Source organism: Miniopterus natalensis, chromosome 9 (genome assembly GCF_054644295.1).
Source record: "Miniopterus natalensis isolate mMinNat1 chromosome 9, mMinNat1.hap1, whole genome shotgun sequence".
NCBI classification, from domain to species: Eukaryota; Metazoa; Chordata; class Mammalia; order Chiroptera; family Miniopteridae; genus Miniopterus; species Miniopterus natalensis.
The window spans coordinates 52,588,508-52,600,667 of record NC_142089.1 but is presented as its reverse complement, the minus strand read 5'-3'; the positions used below and the strand labels follow the sequence as shown (position 1 = coordinate 52,600,667).

At 36.3% G+C, this 12,160-nt stretch overlaps 1 protein-coding gene across 2 annotated transcripts in view; it reads right to left on the bottom strand.

The window, feature by feature from the left end:
• The window catches only part of PRKACB (protein kinase cAMP-activated catalytic subunit beta), a 95,671-nt gene that overhangs the window by 80,048 nt on the left and 3,463 nt on the right, over positions 1–12,160 (bottom strand). The window lies entirely within an intron of this gene.

Here is a 12,160-nt window from a genome sequence, read left to right as displayed (position 1 = left end):
TCTGAACCACTCCTTCTTGCACCTAAGAATCTAAAGAGAGAAAATCTAAAGAGAAAATTCTCTCTTTTACTAAACACTAATTATCTCATCAATTATGTGGGCCAATGCTCCTTGTATTTAATAGATTAAATTCCTGTTAGAATTCCTGTTAGAATTTCAGTGAATTTAGAGGTTCTATACTGTATAACTCCCTTGCTGAGACAGCTTAAGGACTTGGGTCTGGGAACAGAAAATACCAGGTATCCAGGAAGCCAGGTTAAGACCAGGGGGTCAGAAGGAGCTCAGAATAAGCTGACCCCAAAATGTCACCACCCCTCCACTACCTGATCAAAGGCACAGAGGTAGCTGATTTTATCTCCCTTCTAGCTGCCTGCTTAAACTACTGAGCCGCATGCATAGCTAGCTGATCAAGGTTGGCGATAATGAGCAGTCGAAATCGTGTAGTCACCTGACACTGAAATGGAAAATTTCACAAGCCCACTTTGCCCCCATCTTACAAAAGCAGCCAAGCAGAGCCAGCCTCCAAGTCAGTTCAGAGGGCCTTCCTTTCCTCTGTGCTGCCTCTCTTGTGCTCGAGCATAAGCTTAATAAAATCTGTCTGTAAATTTCTGAGGTTTCCTCTCAATTTCTGTCTTCTCGGGGGGAATCCAAGGACCCCCAACACCGGTAACACTACCTTGTAAAAAGTGCTAAGTTTTATGCTCAAACACAGTAACCAGCCTCAGCATAGGCTTTCTGGTTCAATCATTTCTGTACCTTTTCTTTTGAGGTTTGTGTTTATTTTTAAAGGTAATACGGTTTATGTACATTGTGAGGGTGACGGTGGAGTTGAAGAGGTGATAGGAGTGATCAATAAATAAATGAAGGTCAAAACTCAGCTAGGGTATAGTCTCCAGTTATTCAAAAAACACTACCCAAGGTTTTGATGTGAAGGTATTTTGTAGATGTGATTAAAGTTCATAATCAGTTTACTTCAAGTAAAGAAGGTTATCCTAGATAATCTGGACATTCGGCTATGGAATGTAGCCTGTGTCCCAGAGTTCCAGCTTGCCCTTCCTGAGAGCATGCTCTATGAATTTTGGACTTGCCTAGCCAGACCCCACAATCAACAAGTCAATTCTTTGCAAAATATCTGTTAATATTTACCCTACTGATACTGTTTCTGTGGTGTAACCCTGACTGATACACTGCCTTAGAGAGTAATGAGTTTACCATCACTGGAAAGATTATTATGAAAGAAATAACTCAATGAAATAAAACATTTACAAGTTTTTAGAAAAGTAGCCAATATGGCATGTGGTTAAGAACACAGACTCTAGAGTCAAATTGCCTTGGTTCAAAACCGTCCTTTACTGCTTACTAACCATGTCGGTTTTGACAAGTTACTTAACCTCTCTGTGCCTAAATTTTCTCTTGTATACAATAAAACCAACCAAGTTTCTATATCAAAGGGTTATGAAGTTAAATCAGGCATTATACACATAATACTGACCACAGTGCCCGGTACATAGGAGAAGTTAAGTAATACTCTAAAAAGGTGATAAGGTAGGTGGACAGATCTTCTAAGGGCCCTTTGGATTCTAGAACAGTTTCAAATGCACAATTTTTAAAAGAAAATTATCATCAACACGTTAGGGGAGCAGTGCAGCATAGTGGTTATGAGGGCGGAGGATCAGGTTAACTAAGCTGCATTACACGAAACTCTGCCATTTAACTAGCTGTGTAACCTTGTTTAACTTTTCTAAGTCTTAGTTTTCTTACTAGAAAAAAATGATGATGACAGTATCTATTACATAGGATTATTGTGGGAAATAAATAAGCTGTTTTATGTAATTTTTAAAGTTTTGATGGATAACTTTAAAATTTCTCCCTGAATTTTTGTATCTTTTTATTCGGGGTGGTCATGAGGTTATGGATACAAACCACCTCCTATAATCTATAATTACTCCAGTAGATTAGTTCACTTTTTCTAGCTGTCCAGTGGGCGGCAATTCAGACTTGTTAAAAAATGTGCCCAATCTATATAAACAGTGGTTAAGGATTTCCCTTAAAACACTATAGTTACTATTTACTGATCATTTTCTAGGTGCCACAAGAAACACATCACACACCTAAATCTCACAATTTAGCACTATCTCCATTTTGCAGATTAGGAAAGATTTTAAAAGTAACTATGTGAGCTTATAGAAATACATTTAACACCTATAACTGCTTCTTTTAAAGTACCTTTATTACTTCCTAAATCTCAGGGTGATCCAGATACCAGGTTAATACTATTAAGTACCCAGGGCAGTAACTTCTGATCACCTCAGTAGCTAGGTTCTAAATTCTCAATGGACAGTCAGTGAATTTATTTTTTAAAAATAGGGGCAGGGATAATTCAATTCCTTTCTACATTAGATAAATTAATATCTACTGTTAATAAAAGCTACATTTCCACAGAGAGTAAGAACACATTCCCATTTAAATATGCAACTATGGCCCTGGACAGTCGCTCAGTTGGTTGGAGAGTTGTCCCATACACCGAAAGGTCATGGGTTCGATTTCTGGTCAGGGTGCATACTCAGGTTGCAGGTTCGATCCCCAGCTGGGGTGTGCGCGGGAGGCAACCTATCAATGTTTCTCTCTCTCTTTCTCCCTCTCTCTTCTCCTCTCTCCCTCTCCCTTACTCTCTAAAATCAACTTTAAAAATTAATTAATAAATAAGTTTGCAACTATGTATATTTTTAAATTCAAGAGACGATGCATATTTAAACTCAAGTGCATGCTCACCTGCAGATCAGTAAATCACAGCAGCAGGATGAGGAAGGCAGTGGTGGAGCTGAATGGTGTAAGCCTTGTCTGCTCAGGCTGCTCTAACAAAGGACCACAGGCGGGGTGGCTTATAAACAGAAATTTACTTCTCACACTTCTGAAGAGGAGCAAGCCCAAGAGCACGGGGCCGACAGCTGTGGTATCCGCTGCAAGCCCACTTCCTCACCGACAGTCGTCCTCTCTGCAACCTCACCTGGCGAAGGGGCAAGGGAACGCTCTCAGGCCTCTTTTATAAAGACACTGATTCCATTCACGAGGGCAGGGGCCTCGTAACTTAATTCCCTCTCAAAGGTCTCACCTTCTAATACCATCACCTCGAGGGTTAAGATTTCAACACATGAATTTGGGGGAGACACAAACATTCAGACCACAGCAGGCCTCAAATGAGCAGCAATTCTCCAAGAGGCTGGGAACATAATAGTTTTCCCTGATCCAACGTCTTTCTATTTGAAGCCTGAGACCTACCAATTAAAAGTGATATAATTTTGACATATAAATGTCAGATAAACTATGTGCTAAGAAGAGAGGGAAAGAGGTATTCTCTTATCAAGTAAATCGACTACTCTACCCAAATAGTCAATATATTACAGAGAAAGTACCTGCCAACTGAGGGGAAGGGGGGTAAGCACTTCTAAAATAGGCTTGGATTTTTTATCCGTTTAACTATCCATGCTTTTAGCTTCCACCGTTAGCCAGGAATTGTGCCAAATTCTATGGATTAAAACACTAAGCAAGGCAGATACTGTCTCTGACCTTACAGATGCCAATGTGTAGTGGGAAAAACAGCTGAGAAATCAATGTTGGTGTAAGTGCTACAAGGACAGATGGAAATATCTCCAAAATGGACTCAAAGCATTTCCATTTCAGTCCATTACAATCTACTTCCCAACATGATCTCAGGAATTCTATACTTATTCCTGTATAAACGACGATGCTTTACTTTCACCCAAGTATCCATCTCAGGCACCTGTGTATCATTGTAATTTTAACATAAATATCTGTATGTTTCTGTCCCCCAGCGTAAGAAACTGAGTCTTACTTTTTTACTTGCATGTTTGCATTTATGGACAAGCACAGTGCCTGGTACAAGGCAGGCACTCAATGAGTAGGGATTGAGAATGACTAGAGAATTGAATGACTGACAAAGAAAATACTTCAGTTGAACTATGGTAAATTTAGTAAGCTGAAGACTACAGCCTAAAGAGAAATTCATATTCTTCCCCAATTTAACTTTTCATGGCTCCTACTCATCTAGAGAACTGAGCAAGGATTGGGTTGGAGGAGCTAAGTTATCAACAGAACTGGCTCCTACAGAAAAAGCTAAGTAATATCTATATAAACATGTTCTCTCAAGTTTGTGGCTCACATACAACTAGGGTCTGCTGATGCTATATGGTCAACTACTTAAAAATACTAATGTGGTATAGAAACTGGGTACTAATTTTGTTCAGTAAGACCCCACAATAATGAGATCTCAAGACAGTATCTTTAAATTTTTGAGGACAAAGTCGAGATGGAGAATACAGATTTGCCAAAGACTTAAAGGTTTAGTTTCAACAGTTGCTTTATAGGAAAAGAAAAGTTTCAAAAATCATTAAAAAGTTAACCTTATATGAATAGTAGGCAACAGGGAATACAATCTTAAACCATGACCATAAAGTCCGTGACTTAATACCTTATTACAGCAAGTCAGATAGAGATATGACATCTACGTTAGATTTTCTAAGGCAGTCCTATTGTCAAATATGCTAGTGCTTCATTCATCATTGTGAATTATCAATTAGTGAATATTTCTTTTTATGAGTCCCAAGTTTGATTCAGAAAATAATCTGTATAGATACAGAGCATTACTGAATCTAATTTACATTACAACCAAAAAGTGACAACCAACTTATTACCACAGGAAACATTCTATACTATACTTCCTAAAAAATTCTCATTTACTTACCTAGATCTTCCAATAGACTATGAGCTACATAAAGACAACTCTTTAGCTCCCATCCTCCGGAAATTAAAAAAAAATTAGATAAATGGATGAATTATAGCAGATTAAAATATAAAAATTTATACTACACCTCCACATCACGGGAAATAATTTATTATTTGCATTATAGTAATAAACCTCACTATTAGAAAGAAAAAAGGGAAGATCTATTTGTTAATAGTGATGATTCTTTTGGTAGCAGTAAAAGCTGAAGGGGTAACAAAACCTACAGAAAGAGAAAAAAACATTAAGTTTTTCTAGCAATTGCTAAAAATACTATCTGAATTTATAAGCACAAATGTTTCACCTTTAACATAAATGATGGTGAATCAGTTAAATATATTTATCCTAAGCCTTGTTTATCAATGTTTTACTGTATTTCCTTTTACTTGCTCTCCAACTGGCTTTTATGAATTTTGAGGAATAGCTTTTATGAATTTTGAGGAATTTTATGAATTTTGAATAGTATTCAAAATTTAGGTGAAAAATCCCAGATTTTCTGTCTATACTACTTTACACACTTCAATGATGTAGCCCTAATCTTTCTAGATTGAAGTTTGGTGTTTTGTTTGTTCGCTTTTTTGTCTTTTAGTTTACCCTCATACAACAGACCTTCCTTTCTCTTACTCCTATTAGCTACCCCTGACCTTTCTCTGGATCTGCTATATAAAAAAATCACAACTACACATTGTGTGCTAAGGGTTTTACATTAAGAGTAGAATGAATAAGCCAGTAAGAGAAAGACAAATATCACATGATCTCACTTATATGTGGACTCTAATGAAGAAAATAAACTGACAAATAAAATAGAACCAGAGGCATGGAAGCATGGAACAGACTGAGGAATTTCACAGGGAAGGGGAGAGGAGGGCGAGGAAGAGATTAACCAAAGAATTTATATGCATATGTGCGTAACCCAAGGACATAGACAATAGGGTAAAGGTGGGCAATGGAGGGAAAAGGTGTGTGTGGGGGGGTGGATCTGTAATACTCTCAACAATAAAGATTTTTAAAAAAGAGTAGAATGTTCTATGTTTTATTTCCAGTATACTCTCCTGATGACTACCACTCAGACAGTCCCTTTATCTGTAGAGCATGAGAGTGCCTTCAAAGATCAACACAGTGATTCATAAATTTCTGAAATCAAAATTTAGAGACTACCATTCTTTAAGTATTCAAACATTTTCTGTAATTAATTACCTTATTTTTCCACCTGGAGGCTCTTTTACCACTTCTCTACCTGCATTATTTTGTGAGAACCTTCTATAACTTATTCCTAAATCTTACTCCTTTTAAAAATGTACATTCGTTCTTTTAATAAATACATTGGAATCACTGGATTATGAAGCTGGAAGAGATCACAACCTCATTTTTAAACCCATCTTTCTTAATTTTATAGTATAGCTTGGAGACATTAAAACACTTGTCCAAAGTGAAGTAACAAAGTGTATTAGGAAGCAGATTTTAGATTTTTCTTATTTGAAGTGCATGTTCTTACTATTAAATTACATCTTAACTTTTTAATATCTATTTTAAGACGCTAGGGGAAGAAAACCAACATTTACTTAATACCACATGTGTTTGCACTATATTTTACATATTCTTTCCACTATTCCGCATGACTCTACAATGTTCAAGAACTTACAGGATGCACATACTTCAATTATGAAAGTAATATTGTATCTGACTTTACATTAATTTGTGTCTCTAAAAGTTACACTGTTCTCATCAGTGCTTTGGCTTTTACTGTTTTCAAAACAAAAAAAAAACTTTTAGTAAGCTATAGTTCTTAACTTATAGAAGTTATATCAGATGCTACAGTTCTATAGTTTCTAAAGAGCTGGTCTTAAAAGGGGAAGCAAAATGAGGATTACATGTAGAAAAGATCCCTTGACCATCCAAGGTCACGGCTGGGGGAATAAAAGGACATCCACATATAAAACCACCAATCAGGTATCATTTCTCAGAAATGCCGTAGGCGCCCGAGTTCAATAGGCCCCCCAAACCTGCTCTTCCCCTTGTATGCATTTCTGACTCCATTACAAGCATCACAACCCACCCGCCAAGACACAGAAGCTAAAAACTTGGGAGCGATTTCTAATTCCTTCTTTTCCTCATTCCCCACATGCTACCAGCTAAGTACAGTCCACTCATTTTCCTTCTCGAGTTTCCCACGTTTCAGATCCTTTCCTGCATCCCTCCCTCTAGTACCTTGATTGAGACCCTGAAGCCCCTCACCTGAGTGAGGCAGTCTTCACGCGGCGCTCCCTCTGCTCAGAACACATTTCCCCTGAAATCCTGTGCTGAACATGCACCGTTTCCAAAGCTCAACTCAGGGCTCACCTCCTCTTTGAAGTCCTTTTTGAACCAGTGTAACTGACTATGTTTTCAGCGGGTTCCCCCACTGAACTTCTATGAAAGCACTGTAACAGCTGGGTTTTGTTTTTTTGTTTTTTTCATTAATTTGTTGACATGTCTGTCTCCTGCTGGAATACAGGCCCTCTGGAGCAGGTCCTGTGTCCTGTTCAATCTTTATTTTCATAGTCTTGCTGAGAATCTGTCATATATCAGAAGCTCAATTATGTGGAATGAATGAATGAATGAATAAATGAATGGACAAAGTAAAAAACTATACAGGATACTCTTGAAGGAGTATTTTAAAAATTAAGATAAAATACTCAAAATTATATGATACTGACCTGGGCATATTTACCTCCCATAAATTCCACATTTTTCTATTTAACATTTTTTTTTCCCCATTAAAAACTTAAGATGTATTTCCCCTGAGGAAATCTGGTCCCATATGTGAACTGACATTTCTCATCACCTAGATGTATAGATAATCTTGTAAACTATACTAATTGTTTTACTTTATTAATTTAATGGCATATCCAAATGACTTATGGTCAACTCCTGACCATGACAGGGTCTTAACAGCGACCCTGGCTCACCTAGGCCCTTCCCTGCTGCGGGGCTGCCCCTCAGCCACGGTGCCCTGGCTCCCTGCTGGCCTGCACCCCGCTGACCGCCGCGGCCGGCAGTGATCAGCAGCGATCTGGCCACGGCCATGTGGAGGACGCTGACCAGGAGCATGAGAAAAAGGGCGCCTCAGCATCAGATAATTGTATAAAGTTGATAATCTGCACAAAATGAACCAGAGAATCACAAAACTGGATGACGTAGTTTGTATTTATCAACCAAATAGCGTTGCTGTTTGTTTTAACTTTTTACATTCTTTTTCTTACTTTTTAACCCAAGGGAGACTAAGGTCTTCTGCTAATCCAGTGAATTGGAACAAATATCTGCTACTGGTTTTCCTTTTAAAATAAGTCTGTAACTGAAAGTTTTAAACATATGAGTGAGCTATGAGATCCCTAAATTTGTTCCTAATTGACATTAAATCTACAAAAATTTTCAATAACAATATATTCTCTGAGATTCAGTATTGAAAACTACAAAATTTTCTTTCTAGTAGAGCCCAATAAGAAAATGAACTTTGTGGTTAACTTTACAAATTATATACAAATTACTAAATTATAATAATCTGATCACTAAGTTTCCTACCTAGTACAAGAAAGATAAATCCAGCATTTTGTTGATCTACACACACTTGTGAGGATCCACAAATTCCCAAAAATGATGGAATGATGCATTGGCATTTTTATTTTATGTAAAGACAGCTATGTTCTACACCTGTGCTATCCAACATAGCAAATACTAACAGCCACCTGTAAGTTAGAAATTGAGTTCCTCAGTCTCCCCAGTCACATTGCAAGTGCTCAATAGCTGCCTGCAGCCAGTGTCTGCCACAATACCAGGAACATTTCCATCACAGCAGAAAGTACGACTGAACAGTACTATTCTAAACCATGGCAAAATGCAAATTTCTAAATACTTTAAAAATATCAGTACAAGTTCAAATAGTAATTAGTAATTTTTTTGGTTGGCTATTTAATAGGAAGGAAAGGCATACATTACAAATGAAAAAATAATTAAATACAAATAGCAATAAAGACAAAGGTTTTCAGTATATAAAATTAATTTTATATGGCTTAATTTGAAATTACACCATGTTGATTCTGAAAAGACTTTGAAAGTAATTTAAGCCTTTGTCCTCACTGTACCAATGAGAAAACTGAATCTAGAGAATGATACAAGAAAAAGTAACTCTCACTTAAGATATTTAATATACCCAAATAAAGGCATTATTGAAACAACCAAAATGTTCTATAACTGATAATAAACTGTAACAAAGTAAAGAGTAAGCTATGTGTCTCAAAATCAGCTTTTCCCCTGGATATAGAAGCTGTTCAGCAGAGTTGTTAGGATTTCAGGTTCAGGGGTCAGGCTACCCAGATTCAAATGCTGCTCCTTGACTTAACTAGTCCTGCAACCTTAGGCGAGTCATTTAAGCTCCCTGACCCTCTATTTTCTCAACTATAAAATTTACAAATAACGAAACTGCTTCATAGAGTTGAAAAGCTTAATGAAATTATTTATGCAAAGTGCTTATTAGTGAGAACCTGGTACACAGTAAACCTTAAAAAAATGTAGTTGTTATGAAACTTGCATTTTGGTTGAACCTAGTCTACTGGTGACTTTCTTTGATTAATTTCTATTCTCCTTAAGTTCTTAAGACAGAGAGATTTCTGGAAAACATTCAAAAACCATTACGCAGACACAAGGTTACACAGTGTGGCTCTACCACTTGCAGTCATGGGAAAATTTACATCCAAATCTCTACCAACACTTTCCTCACACACAGGCCTCAACACCTTTGCCATGAGAGTGTAATATAAAGCTTCACAGGCAACCTGTGGGGCCTATTTTTTTTTTTTAATGAAATAAACTAACAAAATCCCTCCCAGGTTATAGTAAGTGGCATGTATTTTTTATGTTGGTAATTGTGGCTAAACTAAAAAGTGAGAAAATGGAGAGTTAAAACAACTTTGAACAAGAGTTTAAAACTTCTCTGAGAATTATATACTCATATTTCTAAAACATTATGTTTTGGGGTATTAGCTGAAGTTTAAATAACTACACTGAAATTTTGAAATGCATATATTTTTGAGAGTAATTTTTTTAAATGCACAAAACAAATATGTAATGGTAAGAGTTATTCTTTCATTAAGTTTTAAGACATATCAATACAAATTCCCAGTTCACTACAGTACAATAGGTGCCTAACGTAACGTTATCTCCAGAAACTATGGAGATGAGAATGGACTCTCCCTAGCTTTTAAGCCTTACCCCAGAAAATGTTTAATTTTAATAGCAGAGGAGTAAGTTTCAATAGAGTACAACAAAGGCACCAGACTGTCAAAGATAACCAAGACCTTTTTCAAATATCTTTATGCCCAGTTTCAGTCTTCTGGAATAGTTTTGGAATTAAACTCGAGTCACCTATATGAAACGCAGTCCAAACCAAACCTCAGATCTCAGCCAACCTGATATTTTAAAATTAGCTTTTCAAATCAAACATTTTCCTATTGGTAGCTTTCAGAGTTCCACTTCACTTTCCATAATGTTAGCACTTATTATATATTGCTTTCCAGTAAACCTTTATATGTACATTGTCTTTCTTACACTAGATAGTAAATTTCTTGAGCTTTTACTCACAGGGTGTAAAAATGAAACTAAAACACTTGGTAGACATTTTGAATATATATTTATTAGTTGATTATTTAGTGATGCAGAATGGAGTCAGGACACCAGCCTCTATTCCTTACCTTGATATCACTAATACTATGATCTCAATTCCAGCTTCTTCAGTGGTGAGGCACTTTGGCTTTGAAAGGGAATGATTACACAGGCTGATCTCTAAGATCACTTATATTTCTAAAACTTTATCCACTGAAGTTTAAATAACTACAATCAAACTTTGAAAGGCATATATTTTCAAGAGTAATTTTTTTAAATACACACAAAACAGTTAGATATATATGGTAACATTGTTCTTTCATTAAGTTTTAAGATATATCAATAATATTTTTTTGTTCCCTACAGTAGAAAAGCAGCAACACGTGCCTGATAACATTGTTCCAAATACAAATTACAAACTGATCAACCCATTGCATTTCAAATAATTGTCCTTATGAGACACCATTTGATATTTTCTTTTATCATTTCACAAGATTTATTCCAACTGCCATATGACCTTCAGTTTTCCACTAACAAACTTACATAAAAAGCTGGCAAATATACTTAAGAATTAGGCTGTCACCAACAGTTAAAGCTTAGGAAAGAATTATTCATTGGAACAATTTAAATATATTTAGATAAACAAAGTTTCCATTCTGTTTTCTGTAAATATTTCAAGATGATCCCATAGCTATGAGCTTCAAATTGTTACTGTCCAGGAGAGAATTGGTTTCACAACTTAATAACAGAAATGCAGGAGTTCCCACTATCCACGGGGGATACATTCTCAAGACCCCCAGCGGATGTCCAAAACTGTAGATAGTACTGAACCTTGCATGTACTAGTTTTTTCCTATACATACATACCTATGATAAAGTTTAATTGATAAAGTAGACACAGTAAGTGATTAACAATAGTAACTAATCACGAAATAAAAATAACAACAATATACTGTAATAAAAGTTATGTGAATGTGGTCTCTCTCTCTCTCAAAATATCTTACTACACTATATTCACCCTTCTTTTGATGTGAGATGATGCAATGCCTAAGTGATGAGACGAAGTGAGGTGAACCACACAGGGTTGTGACATAGTTCCAGGCTACTATAAGGATTTCTTGAACACAAGAACTGTGATACAATGACAGTCAATCTAATAACCAAGACGGTACTAAGTGCCTAACAGGCAGGTAGAGAGTACGCTGAACAAAAGGGATGGTTCACATTCTGGGCAGGATGGATGAAGTGGGATGGTGCAGAATTCCATCATGCTACTCAGAATGGCACACATTTAAAATTTATTGTTTTATTCTGGAACTTTCCATTTAATATTTTTGGAATGTGACTGGCCGAGGGTAACTGAAACCACAGAGTAAAACCGTGGATTAGGTAGGACTACTGCATATAGGTCACAGAAGAGTCTACTCTCACCATGGAAAATATAAGCACCATACAGGCCAGCACTTGCTAACAAAAATCACTGATATGATTCAATTACCAAGCACACTTTTTGGAATACAATTAGCACATGATTTAGCTTAAATTAATACAGCTTTAAATTAAAAGGGAAATTGACAGTGCATCAGACACAAATAATCCTTTACACTTTCTGCATTCTTTATATTTTATATTATAGTACAGTTAGTTACTACATTTGTACAATAAAAAGACAATGAAAGTTCTACCTCTACATCGGCTTTTTGAAATCTCCATTATCACTTTG